Here is a 14856-nt window from a genome sequence, read left to right on the forward strand (position 1 = left end):
AGCGAGCTTGATGTGCAGAGAAGAGTAGTTCGCGACAGGTCAAACTATCCGGAGTTTGCTGAATGGAGACTGATTGATTGATTGATTGTGGGGTTTAACGCGCCGACGCAACGCAGGCGATGAGGCGCGCCGTAGTGAAGGGCTCCGGATTAATTTTGACCACCTGGGGATCTTTATCGTGCGCCGAAATCTCGTACGCACGGGCGTTTTTGCTTTTCACCTCCATCAGAAAAGGGGCCGCCGCGGCCTGAACGGAGACTCAAGCGAGCACGCGTGTTCGCACTCTACGGCCGGACGCAGCATAGCGGACCATGGATCCAAATCCCTCACCGAGCATGTCCGCACAGCTCAGCGGCGATGACTTTTCCTCGCGCGTGGGTGATGACCCGCAACGGGAATTTTCGTCGTTGATTGAGTCTGCTGAAAGGGTGGTTTGGCCGTTCGGGTAAACTGTTATTTGTGTGACCGTTGACAAGGTAAACTGAAGGCATCAAAAAGTAAGCGTTTATTTGAACAGCCTCACGAAACAAAACAGCCTTCGGAGTACGGTGGAAGCTTAGGAGCCACATATCAGGCACGCGCGGCTGAAAAGCGACGCAGCTCATCACTGTGGGGCTCCGCGGGCCGCAACCTCAAATGTAAGTTGCAGCTCTCAAAATTAATTTGGGCACCACCATATCTAAAGAAGGCTCACAATGATTTCTGATTGAGTTATGGTAAGGCCAAGATGACTATTGTATCGAAGAATCACCAGCAATTCAACTGACCTTTCAGAAAAGCAATTCGGTCATTTCGCTCTTCAATGACACAATATTTCCTCTTCTCGAGAGAAAAATTGTCGTGCTTCTCTTTACTAGGGGGAAGGATGCATTTCTTTTTTTTCCACGAAAGATTGGGGGGAGTTTCTGACGTTGACGGCAAACGCGGACTCGAATGATTCCTGCGAAGGTGCCGTTGACAGAAGACGCAGCCAGTACAGCTTCAGTATGAAATAAAGAGGAACGATGCACAGTTCAGCGAATGTGTGTACATCGACATCTGTTGTCCTTGTTTAAGCAGCGCAGGTTTTCTGCTCGGTACATATAACCACACGCCCGAAATTCGACTAACTTAATACCATTACTGCGTCGCTGTGGAACAAAAATAAAAAAAGAAAGATTGGATAAGAATAATGTCGATGTTCGCGACAATGAAGTTTGAGCCTGCTTCCGGGATCATGAAAAGCTTGAAAATATAACAATCGGCTTCTCATTAACGTTCCCTCAAGCCAGAGAAGTATTGCCTGCCAATGTTTTCGTGCCACCGACTGGATGAAAATCTATGTTAACATGTGAGAGATTAAGCGGAAAGACAAAATGAGTAACCCCCCCCCTCCCCCTGCACACCCCCTTTAAAAAAATCTTGGCTGCTTCTCTAAGCTTACGCAAAATGCCGAAATTAGCAATAAAAATAACCTAATCTTCCATGCTAAAGGTATATTTTTATTTTCAGCGGAGTGGATTTCATTTTGTTGTGGCGAGAATAAACTACATATGACGCAAACCGCCCCCTCCCCTTTCACTACGGGGTGTTTTAACCGGGTGTGTAGCCGTGAGGGGACTTCAGCTCATATCACCGTGTTACAATCACCGAGAGTGAAAATGACAGGGTGGTTTTCGCTAACACTTATCAGAATTAAATTTTACCCCCATTTTATGCTACGAGCTGCACACCCTCGACGAGGTTCGGCAGATTAGTATTCAATAATTTGTATGCTGAGTAACTCACTGCACATGGTAAAGTGTCTGCAGGCTCTTTCCGAATGCGATCTCAGTGCGTTAACTTGGTGCCACTTTGGGAATACAGCGGTGGTAGTAATACTGCTGAGTCCTGCGTTCTCCGTTTGAATGTTTGCTCAATTTCGGAAAATGTAGGGTCCGCGAATGTGTGCGGTATGCCCATTTTGAGGAATATTATGGCCACTGAATTAAAGGGTTTCCCAGAACACATAGATGAGCGCAACTTTCATTAGCACATGCAGGATGTTCGTCTGATTGCCCGTGGTGTTTAACGCGCTGAATCTACACTTAGGCTATAGGACAGGCCGTAGTTGAGGGCTCCGAATTAATTTTAACCAACTTGAGATCTTTAACTTCGGCCGAAATGTCGACACACGGGCGTTTTCGCTTTTCGTCTCCATCAAAAAGCAGCCAGCGCAACCGGAATCGAACCCGCGTCTTTGGGTTCAGCAGCACGACGACTTAGCCACTGCGCTGCCACGGCGGGTATGCAGGATGTTAACCTCTGAAGATTATTCAGAGGCTGTGAGGATAACCACTAATCCACGCCTACTACGCAAAATTAGCTGAAGGCTATGAGATGCGGCTGCATTTTGGGAACCAGGCCCCGTGTCATAAAAAGGAAGTACCAGTGAACAGATTTCCGTTATTCCCAATGTGGAAACACAAATATCTCTTTAACCATAATTGTGAAGTGTATACGTCCCTCCCAATAGACCCTTATTTTTAATTGTCTGCAGAAGCACTTAGAATGTTTGAAAGTGCCCTGTGTCCTGGTTGGGATCTGAACCACGGAGCCCTATTTCCGAAAGAGAAGATGGACGCTGGAAAACCTTCAGCTAGAACGTACGGAACGAAGGACGGTCGAGAGAAACACGGGCACAATGCTGGTCCGGACACGGACAGGACCGCGGACACGGACAATAAACAAGGACACCAAACACGGACAGCATTGTGCCCGTGTTTCTCTCGTCCGGTAACGTACGTTCCAGCTGAAATTTTTCAGCGATAACGACCCAACTCGCCCAATCCCAAGCAAGAGAAGAGGGGGCTTCCAAAGCCTGAATTAGAATGAGTGATGGTTTCTGTTGCGCGAATTTAGTGCAATAAAATCATGGCAAGTAGACCAAAGACCGAGTGATTCTGCAAGCTGCGGAATGCTTGTGTTCTACAAGATGCGTTTCAAAATTCTCTGCGAACCAGCGGGCTCACCAGCGAAGTGCGTGCACGGCGCGCAGCGCAGTGACGTTGTTCACTGAATGGCGTCAAGCACCCATACAGGTTTGTTTTCTATCAGTGTCAGCGTCCAAGACCTTATTATAGCAAGTAAAGTCTTTAGAGAACAGCCAATAACTCTCTTTTCCTCTGTTTTCTTGTTCTGCTCTTTTTTATAGTTAACCTTTTATTTATCTTTAAGAATTTTGTCAAGTCATGGACGCAAGCAACCAAAGGAGCAATGCCTCTGATACCGGGACACCAGTAGGGAAGAAAGAGGACAGAGGGAAAAAAAAGGTTTATTTATCCCCAATCATCGTGGTTGTGGTCTCACCGGTCTAGTGGGGGTGTCGTCAGTCCAGGACATCTTGGTTGGTTGTGAGCTGTATGGGGGTGAGTAGAGGATGGGGAATATTTTGTGCTAGAGGAGGTTTGGGGGTGGAGAGAAGGTTAGAAGTTAATTTCAGCCTCTTTTAAAAGGTGACCTACGGCGTCATGTGAAGCCAATTTTACAGCACAGCTCTTACTGGGGCGTACCCCTCCTCTCCTTTTTTTCAGCATGTGTCTGAGCTGTGGGTAGATTCAACGACAACGAAAGCGCAAAGGCGCCCAACTCGATTTGTACTTTAGATATGTTAGAAAAGATGAACCCGCTAAGCCAGTAAGAGGTCCTATAACTGCGCTGAGTGTATTTCTTCCAACCGGAACCAGAAACGGAAATTTTGTTGCTAGATGACTTGAACGCTCAGCTGTTGTCACGAAAGAATACCGCCCAGGTGAACACGTATTTTTGGCTCATAGGAACTGGCGAAAGTCATTGAGTCGCTAGGCAGGGTAGTGCAGGGTCAAGAAGACAATCTTGCTTGATGGTATCTGCTGTACGGACTCGTGGCGCAAGAAAACGTTCTGTATTGGTCAAGAACTATAAGACTCAGCCCTCCATGAAAGGATTGCCGGCTTGCTTGCCTGTTTGCTCATTCTCTTGATAACATGGCTGACTAATGCCTGTTCTACACGGTCGCTTCAAAGGCCTTCTGAAGGCCGTTGAACCGACTGTCTATCCAGTGCCCCATTGTAAATTCATAGGCATGAGTTGTGGGCGAGAGTCCAACTGTCGATTCAACGTTGCCGTGTAGCAAAGGCATGTAACTTAGACAGCCGATGTTCGCATTTTACCACTTACAGCTTTTTCAGGGACAGGTGCATTGTGTAAGATATTTCTTTTTTCGCATGGGTAACAATTAGAGACTTCCCTACACGTGCACGCTGACACTTTTCCGGATCTGTTGCTGTAATTAGAGTCCTTCTGGACATAACGTTTTTCTTCGAACCCGGTTTGTGGACTGCGCCAAACCTTCCCGCTGGCAGCTTGCACCCGCATGTTGGCCACCTATGTCGAACCAAACTCCGCAACAAAGAGTCCTTTATCATACTGAGGCTCGAGGTTCGAGGTGTTGTGTTGTCGTGCGTGCTTGTTGGAGAAAAAACAAGGCATAAAGCATTGCACCATACGGCGAAAATTTTCCAATGTAGTGGCCCACCGAAGCGCCTGCGCAGCAACGAGGTGGAGCGGATCGCGGAACTCAACTTTCCCGAGTTTTCTCGTCAACAGAGCGACATTCCAGTGTAACAAGATATCGGTTTCACGCCGTTAGAAGCATGTTTTTGCTTACGCAAGTCGTGACTGATGAATCCTTCGTTTCCAACACCGACTGAATTCTTTTGAGTTCCATGCTAAGCGCAAGCAAGTTAGCGGGCGCTCTTCACGCGACGGAAAAATGTGGCCATACGGAAAGCTGGAAGTAGGACGTGCTGGCACGGTTTTATTTTTCCTTTTGCTTTTTAGAAGACTCACTCGTCGAGCCAAAACTAGGAAGACTCGGCAGATGGGACAGCTAGAGGCCGTACACCTCTTAGAAGATAAGGCTTCGTGGTACATTTAGAATGGGGGCCTGTCTGTAGTTGTAGCTTGCCGGAAGGGTTGCACGACATCTCTTAACACGTGAGTCCAGGGTACGCAAATAAATATGGCTAGAACCATAAGGAGGCATAAAATTGCAACGTTCTGGCAGCGCTACCTGCCAGGTGAAAAAGTGTGTAGGCCACACATCGAAACCACGTTCTTCCTTTTTGCCGTTTTGTAGGTCGGACACGTGTCAGGCATTGGTTCGTATTTGGCAGCTGGCTTTTTTACTATGGTTACCGCGGATTCCAATGGCTGTTATGTGTACATTTCAAAAGTCCTAAGATGCGGAAACCTCTGCAAAATTTTACGCAGTATATTTTCTGAACTTCGTCAATTTTATAAATCGCACTTACATCGGGAGTTACGACTTGTCGAGATGTAGTTTCTGCATTGAAAGGCAGTTAGGGCTTAAGAAGCAAAATATACGTCGTGAATCTTGTTTCCTTCGAACACGCACCACCGAGATGCAAGAAAACGCAAGTATTTGGGTATTTACGCGAGAATACTTGTTTTCTGCGCTTGGGGTGATAGCCAGCGCCGCTCTGAAAACTCGGGGTGAAGGGGACTTTATTTTTATAGTCCGAACCGTGACTCGTTCGTGTATGGCGTTTCAGGAGGACTCACGAAAATACAAATAAAGTGGGAGAAACCACAGCATCCCCAGAACCCCATTTTGTACGAAATGAGACAGGCATTCCTAAGGTCCAGGCTTTGGAAATGAATAAGCCAGACAATGATGATTACAACCCATCCGTCCTCCCAACAGCCGAATAGTACATGCTTGTACCACAGATCCGGAGATCGTACCAACGATTTTAGCGGCCCTTCCTATTTACTTGTAACGTTGTTGTCACTGAAACACAAGTGTGGCTTCGACCGCCTCCGGTGTAGCCTTCCCGTATTGACATGAACCATTGAAACGTGTGTGCCACAGCAGCGCCTTCTCGAACGACCATCTCAGAAGGTTTGCTCCAATAACCTTCGGTTACTAAAAGAATCTTGAACTTTTCTTGGCAACGTCACAATATACATATATAAGTTATTGTGCATGTGTATAAGTTTTTCCCCTTATGTCCTTCTCCTGTTCATCGACTGATACCTGTAGCTGTGCCTTTCTGTTTGAATATATATTTCTCATAACACTTTTCTCTTGCAAAATAACTAATACAGCCTTTACACAGTACCTACATGACAGAATGTGTCTACGTTGTCGGATACACTATGTATTATTTGACTTTACAGAGACGAAGGAGCGCGAATTCTGTACTACGCGCTGAAAGAAGATTAAATAGGTTTGGAGATTATTGCATTCGGCAACCTTGGAGATTATTGGAGATTATTGCATTCGGCCAGATAGGCCCCGACCGGTAATTACTGTTCCAAAAAGCAAATCAGTGGAACCCACGAGATCTTAGGGTTAGCCTACTTACTCAAGGAAATATATGCGATTGCGAATACTGAGATGCATTAAAAGGGAGGATAAACGTGAGTTGCTGAGGTACACGTCCATAGAATGGGCATACAATGTGTCCTGTACTAGGTTATACAGCTTAAGAACAACAACGGAAGTTGTCCATGCGCCTCATCACCATTGCGGGCTGCTCCTCCGCGGGGAGAACTGCGAGTATTTAGAACTTGACACGAGACGTTTCAGTGATTTTTCGCATTTAACTAGTGCGGCGACGAAAAAGCAAATAGGTGAGAAAAACTGGCCGTGTATCTGCTCCTTTCTTCACAAATGTCTACAAAAGACGATAGTCTTTGTTGACATTTGCTAGGTAAATGCCTCCGTTCGCTTTCCCGCTCACCTTGCATGTTGTTTTTCTTGTGTCGTGCTCCTCCCGAGGTAAACACGCAGAAGGTTCATTCAAGTCAAATTAAATTTACCGCGTTCCACTAAACAGGCCAGACGCCTTCATGCCAGCGCTGCCGTACGGTGGAGACGCGCGTGAATCGAGGCGCCGTACTTTCCCTTTTATAGAATCGCGTTGCCCTAGTCCACGTGCATCCGAAGAAGAACGTGGAACCTATCTAGTTGAACCTTTCATAACCGTTGCCACTTGATTTTTTGAAATGCCGCCAGGAGCTACAGTGGCGTGGCTGACAGCAGGCGACAGTGTAAAAATTTTTTCTGCAGTGAACGTAGTATTCTATTTCGCAAAAATCAAACATCTACGAATTTTTTTATAACGGAACACTGCAAATAACTTTGGTGTGTTAATTTTCTGCTTTATATTTGCGTAATGGCTTGTTCTTGTTCAACAATTTTGACAAGTATAAACATATAAACCGGACTTATACGTTTAGATTTGGCTGTGAGTATATAAGACTACTGCGCAGACTTCGTTTCACTTTGGCCGGCTGGCTGGATCGAGTCATAGACAGACAGACAGACCACAATTTCTGGGATTAAGCAGCCAAAGAAAGACTATCGTCTTTGAAAGAAGACGATATCACACACTAAGCGTTATCTTTTTCCAAACGTGCGCGAGCGTCGGCATCGCAGGCCCGCCGCTTTAGCGGAGCGCTACACTACGTGATCTATTGCCATTTTTAACTTGCTACCGAATATAGAAGACAGAGAATGGAACACAGGTACTAAATTTAAAAAGTCCAAAATATGTCTCTCAAGCAGTAAGTAATCGTCGCCAGAAGCCATTAATGTCAATATAACTGTGCATTGTGGCAAACAGTGTTTGTCTAGTTTTCAACAATTGCAGTAGTTGTATTGAGCCGCGTCGAAGAAAGACAAGCCAGGCACCAAAATTTGGTAGACCTTCGCACCCATCAAGACCCACACTGCGTTCCCCCCATCTCTTGGCCGCGATCGAAGACAAGTTGCATCCGCCGAGCTGAAGCAGGTGTCCTACCCCACATACCCCAGGTGTCCTACCCCACATATCATGCACTACATAGAAAATAAACCTGCCCACCCTAGCTGCCCACGCTGCGGTCACGGGTACCCTAACAACCAGCACTACATGTGGGAATGCTTAGAGATTATACAGACAAGAAACATACACACAGACTCCCTTTCCCCTTGTCCTGGCACTTGGGCGGAGTGACTTGACCCCCCAGAGGATCCCCCCAAACAACTCAAACTCACTCTCCGCAAGCGCACGAAAAGCGCCGGCCGGCACCCACCCTCAGTCCGACAATTGACCGCCTCCTCATTACGACTGACAGAAGAGGAGCACTGGGAGGCCCTTCTCACACACATTGAGGCAGTTTTTGGAGCGACTGGTAACAGCAGTTCCTTCCCCCAGCAACGCAGAAGCCTTTATAGAAGGGAAAATAAAGATGTTTCTCTCTCTCTCTCTCTCTCTCTCTCTCTCTCTCTCTCTCTCTCTCTCTCCAGAATTATCAAGCTAGGGATAGAAGTAAATAACTGTGATACGTCGTCATTAATCACTAAATGGACTCGCACAAATTATGCGATAAAATATTTCGAGGGCATTTTTTTGGCTATAGTCGTTCTATAAATGAGCTTAAGGGGTTGGTAAGAATATATGTGGGGCAACTTATAAACAGATCAGAAAAACTGTGCAGAAATTCAAGGAATTGTGACTGATACGCAGCATTCATATGCCGCATGCCTGCAGTGTGAGTTCTTCTTCCCAGGTTATATTGGCTGTGAGTAGGTAATTCTATTGTTTTATCTTTATTTTCTTTCTTTTCGCCAATGATGCAAATGTATAGCAACATACTGATTAACTGCCTTTACTTCGCCAATTATGTATTTTCCCCTCGATGCGAGGCGTACCGCGCGGTTGGTCCGTTATCGCTATTTTTTTATTCGCATTTCCAGCGTTTATTACCAAGCCTTTTTAGTTTAGACTTAGTTTCGGAGGACATTTATAAGATGCGTATTTTTGGTTCCGTGAGTTCAGTTGTGCAAAACCTTTATTTTTATTTTTTTGGTTTTTCAAGATTCTGTTCGACCAATTATCTCCAATTACGCTGTTACAACAATTAGAAGCGTTACTTCTGCCAAATCTGCATTTTTGTAGAAACGCAGGGCGTTACACGGCTTGTTTATTTCCGCCATTTTTTTATTTGTATTTGGAACGTTTTTTTTCCGCGGGCTTTCTTTGTTTAGTATTTCTTTTTTAGAGGGGATGTATAAGATGCATATTTTTAATTTCGTCAGGTCATTTTCGTAATATCTTCATTTTTGCTAGTTTTCTTATTTTTGTCTTTTCAAAATTCTGTTCGACCAATTTTCTGTGTTGACGCTAATATAATGATTAAATATGTTACTTTCGCGGATTGTGCATTTTTGTGCGATTGCAGGGCGCTACACGGTACTGGCTGTGGGGGTATTCGGCAAAGAATGCTACGCATCTATGCCTATAAAGAGAAGTGCCCGACGGACTGACAGATTGACTGACTGACTCATCAACGCCGAGCCAAAACTAGTACGTCTAGAGACTTGAAGTTTCACGAGCACATTTGCGTAAAAGCGTAGGTGCTTACTAAGGCGGGATTTCCGGAAATTGCACTCGTAACCCAGGAAAAGAGTGAAATTGTGTTTTTGTAAATTCGTGATTATCTCGGTCACCCCCTCACATATCGAAGCGCTTTTGGCTGATATGTCTAGCCTATAAGAGTATCGAAAAAGTAGTTTTAGGATTCTGCCATAACCAACACTATTGAGGTGATTTCGCAATTTCGGACTAAAATGGGTGTTCCTAAAGATTGTCCAATAAATCTTTCACTCATGCATTTATCCAATTGATTCTCGCTAACATATGTTACTCATACAAATGCGAAAAACAAATTTTTAGGATTTCGCTCTGCGTTGCGGTAAAAGCGCCAAATTGTGCTTTACAAATGACACGCCTGACGACCCAAAAAGGCATAAGAGGTGATGTCCACGGCTAGCCAAATAGCCGGTTCCAAGGGCTTGAAATTTCATAAGCACATTGTGATTACGGTGTTGCAGATTATTATTGCTGAAAATTTTAAAAATTACGCCAAGGGGAGATTGCAAGGTTCTGAAATATTTTCAGATATTAATTTTTTTATCACTCGCCATTTGAGATATTGAAGTGGTTTTTGTTGTTATAGGTCACCTACTCAGGTATCTAAACACTGTTCTGCAACATTTTTCTATGACACCCACCTAGAAAGAGGCAATTACGATTTCCTGAAAACGGTGTGTTTTTACACATTCCTCAATAATCACACAGCCCGTTGATATAACCAATTCTTTCTGTTTGCAAATGGTGCCAATACAGTTGCCCAAAAATCGGGGCGCTATTCTCTACTGCACAAATTCCCGGGAAATTCGCCATGTTTTTTTGCGTAAGCACGACGTAAGCCATCAGTGACGTGCTGCACCTATAGCTATGACGACATGCAGTGTAATTTCACGATTCACTCATAAAAATCGCAACCAAGGTATCAAATATTGCGCAAGAAAGATATAAAACCACTTGGCATGTACTATGAAAATTTAGACGGTAGCTGACGCTGACAATAAAAACACATTTCTGGAGGTCAAAATTGGCGTCAACACCAGAAGGCGATCGAGTAACGTTGATCCAAAAGCGAGCGAAAGGCGGATGTCGAGCTAAAGAGCATCACAATTTTTTTACCGTATCTATTTACTTCTTTCGATCGCTTTTCGCAACCTTTTAGTAACACAGTTGGACTCTCTGCTTCAATGCAAGCTTTGTTGCGTTATCACCTTCCCACGCTGCCACGCTATCGTCTGCTGCTATGTCACAAGTTTATGGCGTGATCACAGAAAAAGACGGCGGCGACCATGGCTTGTATGACACATAAGAGCAGTGAAGCGCTACGCCTGATAACCGCGGAGCGCACCGATGTCGCTGATTCACTCATTCGTCAAGCTCGACTTCAATCAGCGCTGTAATGAACAAGCGAGCCACTTTTCTTGGTTATTTTTCTCTTGAGTTCGATCATGTGACCCAACAGCTTACTAGGAGGTGCCTGGACAAATACCGTGCATTGGGTTCTCGTTGTCATGGAGAGACTTGCACTGCCCTATTATGTTGCGGTTACGCCAAACAAATAATTTTTATTTTATTGCCACACATAAAAGCAAACTTCGGCACGTTATGTGTATGCTCCCTGATCGCTGACTTGGAAACAGTCGAAACTATTAATTCTTTCGGTAGAAAACATGCTTTACACCGCACGTCATGCGAAACTGCGCCTGCTGCAAATTCGCGGACATTTCGCGGCGCTGAAAGACGGGGCAATTTTTTACCCTATTTTGCTTGTATTTTGCGACAAAAACAGCCGCCATTTTCAAGCTGTTAAGTAACATTACGTCACTTTTACGCAGGCTGAAGTTGCCGATATGTGACGTAATCGTTCGCGCCGAATGTTCAAATTGCGTCACGCTTTCTCAGCCAACCACAGAAGACGGAGTGTATTACAAGCAGTAGTGTTGTTGAATAGCAAAGACAGGCTTACGTTGTCACGTCCGGTGCATTTAGTCTAGTTTTTCATTGCCGGCTAAGAATTATGCGCTTTCAGTATAGAGAAATAAGGCAAAATTTAGAACTGGTGCCTGTAAACGTCATGAAATATCAAAATGACTACAGAAAACACAACCGCTTTGTCAACCGGAAGCACGTGACCAAAATTGAGAGCCAATCAGAAAAGACTTCCGGTCAATTCCCAGATTTGCCGGCAATTTGTGAAGTCGAGAATAGGGCCCCTATTCTCGACTGCACAAATTCCCGGGAAATTCGCCATGTTTTTTTGGGAGGTAAGCACAACGTAAGCAATCAGTTACGTGATGCACGTATAGCTCTAACGACATGCAGTGTAATTTGACGCTTCACTCATAAAGATCACACACAAGGTATCAAATATTGTGCATAAAAGATATAAAAACACTTGACATGTACTATAAAAATTAAGATGGTAGCTGAGGCTGGCAAGAGAAACATATTTCTGCAGCATAAAACTGGCGTCAACACCACAAGGCGACCAAGTAACCTTGATCCAAAAGCGAGCGAAAGGCAGATGTCGAGCTAAAGAACATCACACAATTTTTTTACCGTATCTATTCATTTCTTTCAATCGCTTTTAGTAACATAGCTGGGCTCTCTGCTTCAATGCAAGCTTTGTTGCGTTATCACCTTCCCGGCCGCCACCACCGCCACGCCATCGCTTGCTGCTATGTTACAAGTTTATGGCGTGGTCACAGAAAAACACGGCGGCGACCATCGCTTGTATGACACATAAGAGCAGCGAAGCGCTACGCCTGGTGGAGCGTACCGATGTCGCTGATTCACTCATTTGTCAAGCCCGACTTCAATGGCCGCTGTAATGAACAAAAGAGGCACTTTCCTTTGTTATTTTTCTCCCCAGTTTGATCATGTCACCGAGCAGCTTACTAGGACGAGTGTGGACAAATGCCATGCATTGGGTTCTCTTTGTCATGGAGAGGCTTGTACTGCCCTCTAATGTGTAGGTTACGCCAAACAAGTAATTTTTATTTTATTGCGAAACATAAAAGCAAAATACTGCACGTTATTTGTATGCTCCGTGATCACTGACTTTGAAACAGTTGAAACTATAATGTGTTTCGGTAGAAAACATGCTTTAAACCGCGCGTCAGGCGAAAGTGCGCCTGCTGCAAATTCGCGGACATTTCGCGGCGCCGACGGTCGGGGAAATTTTTGGCCCTATTTCAAGGCAAAAGCAGCCGCCATTTATAAGCTGTAACGTAACATTATGTTACTTTTACGCAAGCTGAAGTTGACAATGTGTGACGTAATCGTTCCCGCCAACTGTATAAATTACGTCACACCTTCTCAGCCAATCACGGAGAGGCTGTGTATTACAAGCAGTATTGTTGTTGAATAGCAAAGGCAGGCTTACGTTGTCATGTTCGGTGTATCTGGTCCAGTTTTTCATTGCCGGCCAAGAATTATGCGCTTTCAGTAAAGAGAAATAAGGCAACTTTAGAACTGGTGTCCGTAAACGCCATGAAACGTCAAAATGACGACAGCACTCGCAACCGCTTTGTCAACCGGAAGCACGGGACCAAAATTGAAAGCCAATAAGAAAAGACTTCCGGCAAATTCCCAGATTTTCCGGGAATTTGTGCAGTCGAAAATAGGACCCCTGGACAGGACTTAACTGGATTGGATTGGATTGGATTTGAAATCGTTTTAGTAGCGGTAAGCATGATAATCAGCTAATCCTACACAACCAGACAACCTAAGAATAACCAGCTGAACCTTAGCTTACGCTACGTATATCCTGGCATAGCCGAGCTAAGCCACTGATATTTTTTTTAGTACGCGTTACGTTGTATCGCGAGGCGTAAACGAGTTTCGCGGTATTTTAGTACTGTGACTGCATGAGACGACGGTTACGACGACGACGACATGAGACGCCGGCAGCCCGAGCCTAGCGAGGGCCGAGAACTCAGCCTTGCAGTACCCCGGACGTGAGTGGCGTACTGCCTGCACATGAAACACGTTAGCGCAGTCTGATCCATTGCCGGTTTGAAACTCTGGTGCAACTGTCCTCACCCTTTAGTCGTCCAAAACAGTGCCCTCAGACATGAACTGAGTGAAAATAATTTTGAAAAAGCTGCTTGAAACTGCATTGGTAGACTTCAGTAACTTTTCTGGGGTATTTTCAGGACCGGGAGAACTGTATGGCGGCAGGTTGTTGATGAGCTTCATGGCATCCTCTATTTCAATAGCGAGCATTTCGCTACAATCCAGAGTGGATTATATCGAAATGAAAGCAAAGTGGACACAAAACGTCCAGATTCAAAAGTGAAGACACATGAGAAAGAGGAGTTAATGAATGAAGGGCACTGTTCGAGGAGGGTCGGCGGGCCGTTCGAGGTGATGAGAGGAATGATATTTGGGTATATAGGAGGAGTAGGAGGAAGAAGAGGAAAAGGATGAGAAACTTTATTTCTCCCATCCATTGTAAGTTCTGTCACTCCAGACCAGTGAGGGGTGTCCTCAGTCAAGGACTCCCGGGCTGAAGCCGGCCGGCCATGCCCTATTCACCAGCCGAAGGTCAGCGCAGGGTCCGGAGCTGGTGAGCGTCGCCGCCTACTCTGAAGGAGTAGGGTGGAGGGAATATTCGTTTGCGCTTTGGCATCTTAAAAACTTTACCCGCCTGCTTCTTGGAGTCTCCGTTCAGCAGACCCCAACTGCCAGGCCACAACGAGGTGTAAACGAGTGTTGTAGCGACTGCGCCTGAATGTAGCGTTTTTTCGGAGTTTTAAGTTTAAGATAGGTTGGGAAGATTCCCCCCTGTGTCGGACTTGCGCCGTGCGTGAGACTGTAAATCACTTATTGTGCGTCTGCCATCGATTCGTTGCTGCGCGAAAAGCTGCAGCGAGCTCCCTGTCTTGTGTACAGCATGGAGGCAGGCTCGAACTTTGTCATTTTCTTGGGCCGTGGGTGAATAGTACTGACAGTACCTTGGGTACAAAAGTTCTGGCCCTGTTCCTACGAGACTCCGAACTGAACAAATGCCTCTAGATAATAGACAGCGCAAGTGTCTCACGATATCAACGGTTTCGCGCAGCAGTGTTCATCTATTTATTCTACTTGGGTTGTTGTTGTTATTTTTTTTTGCGCAGTTTACTTTGCATTCAGATTCAGCGTTTACATTAACGATTTTCTTTTCAATTGTATTTTTCATGTCAGTACTCTGCTAGCAGCATTACAAGCTTGTTTCTCGTTTGTAAAGTTTCTTGTTTGTCTTCTTCCTGCCGTGCCCCTAATGTCTAATATTCACCCCTTATCATCGTAGCCACTCCCATCTGGTGTATCTAGCTTAGACCCTCTCTCTCTTTTTCTCCGTACTGTAGGCGGAGAACCCCTGATAATGCTCGTTAGCAGCAGTTCGAAAGCAGCAGTTAATAAAGCAGCAGTT

The sequence above is a fragment of the Haemaphysalis longicornis genome, unplaced genomic scaffold (genome assembly GCF_048455015.1).
Source record: "Haemaphysalis longicornis isolate Haplotype H1 unplaced genomic scaffold, Haemaphysalis longicornis Haplotype H1 scaffold_7, whole genome shotgun sequence".
NCBI classification, from domain to species: domain Eukaryota; kingdom Metazoa; phylum Arthropoda; class Arachnida; order Ixodida; family Ixodidae; genus Haemaphysalis; species Haemaphysalis longicornis.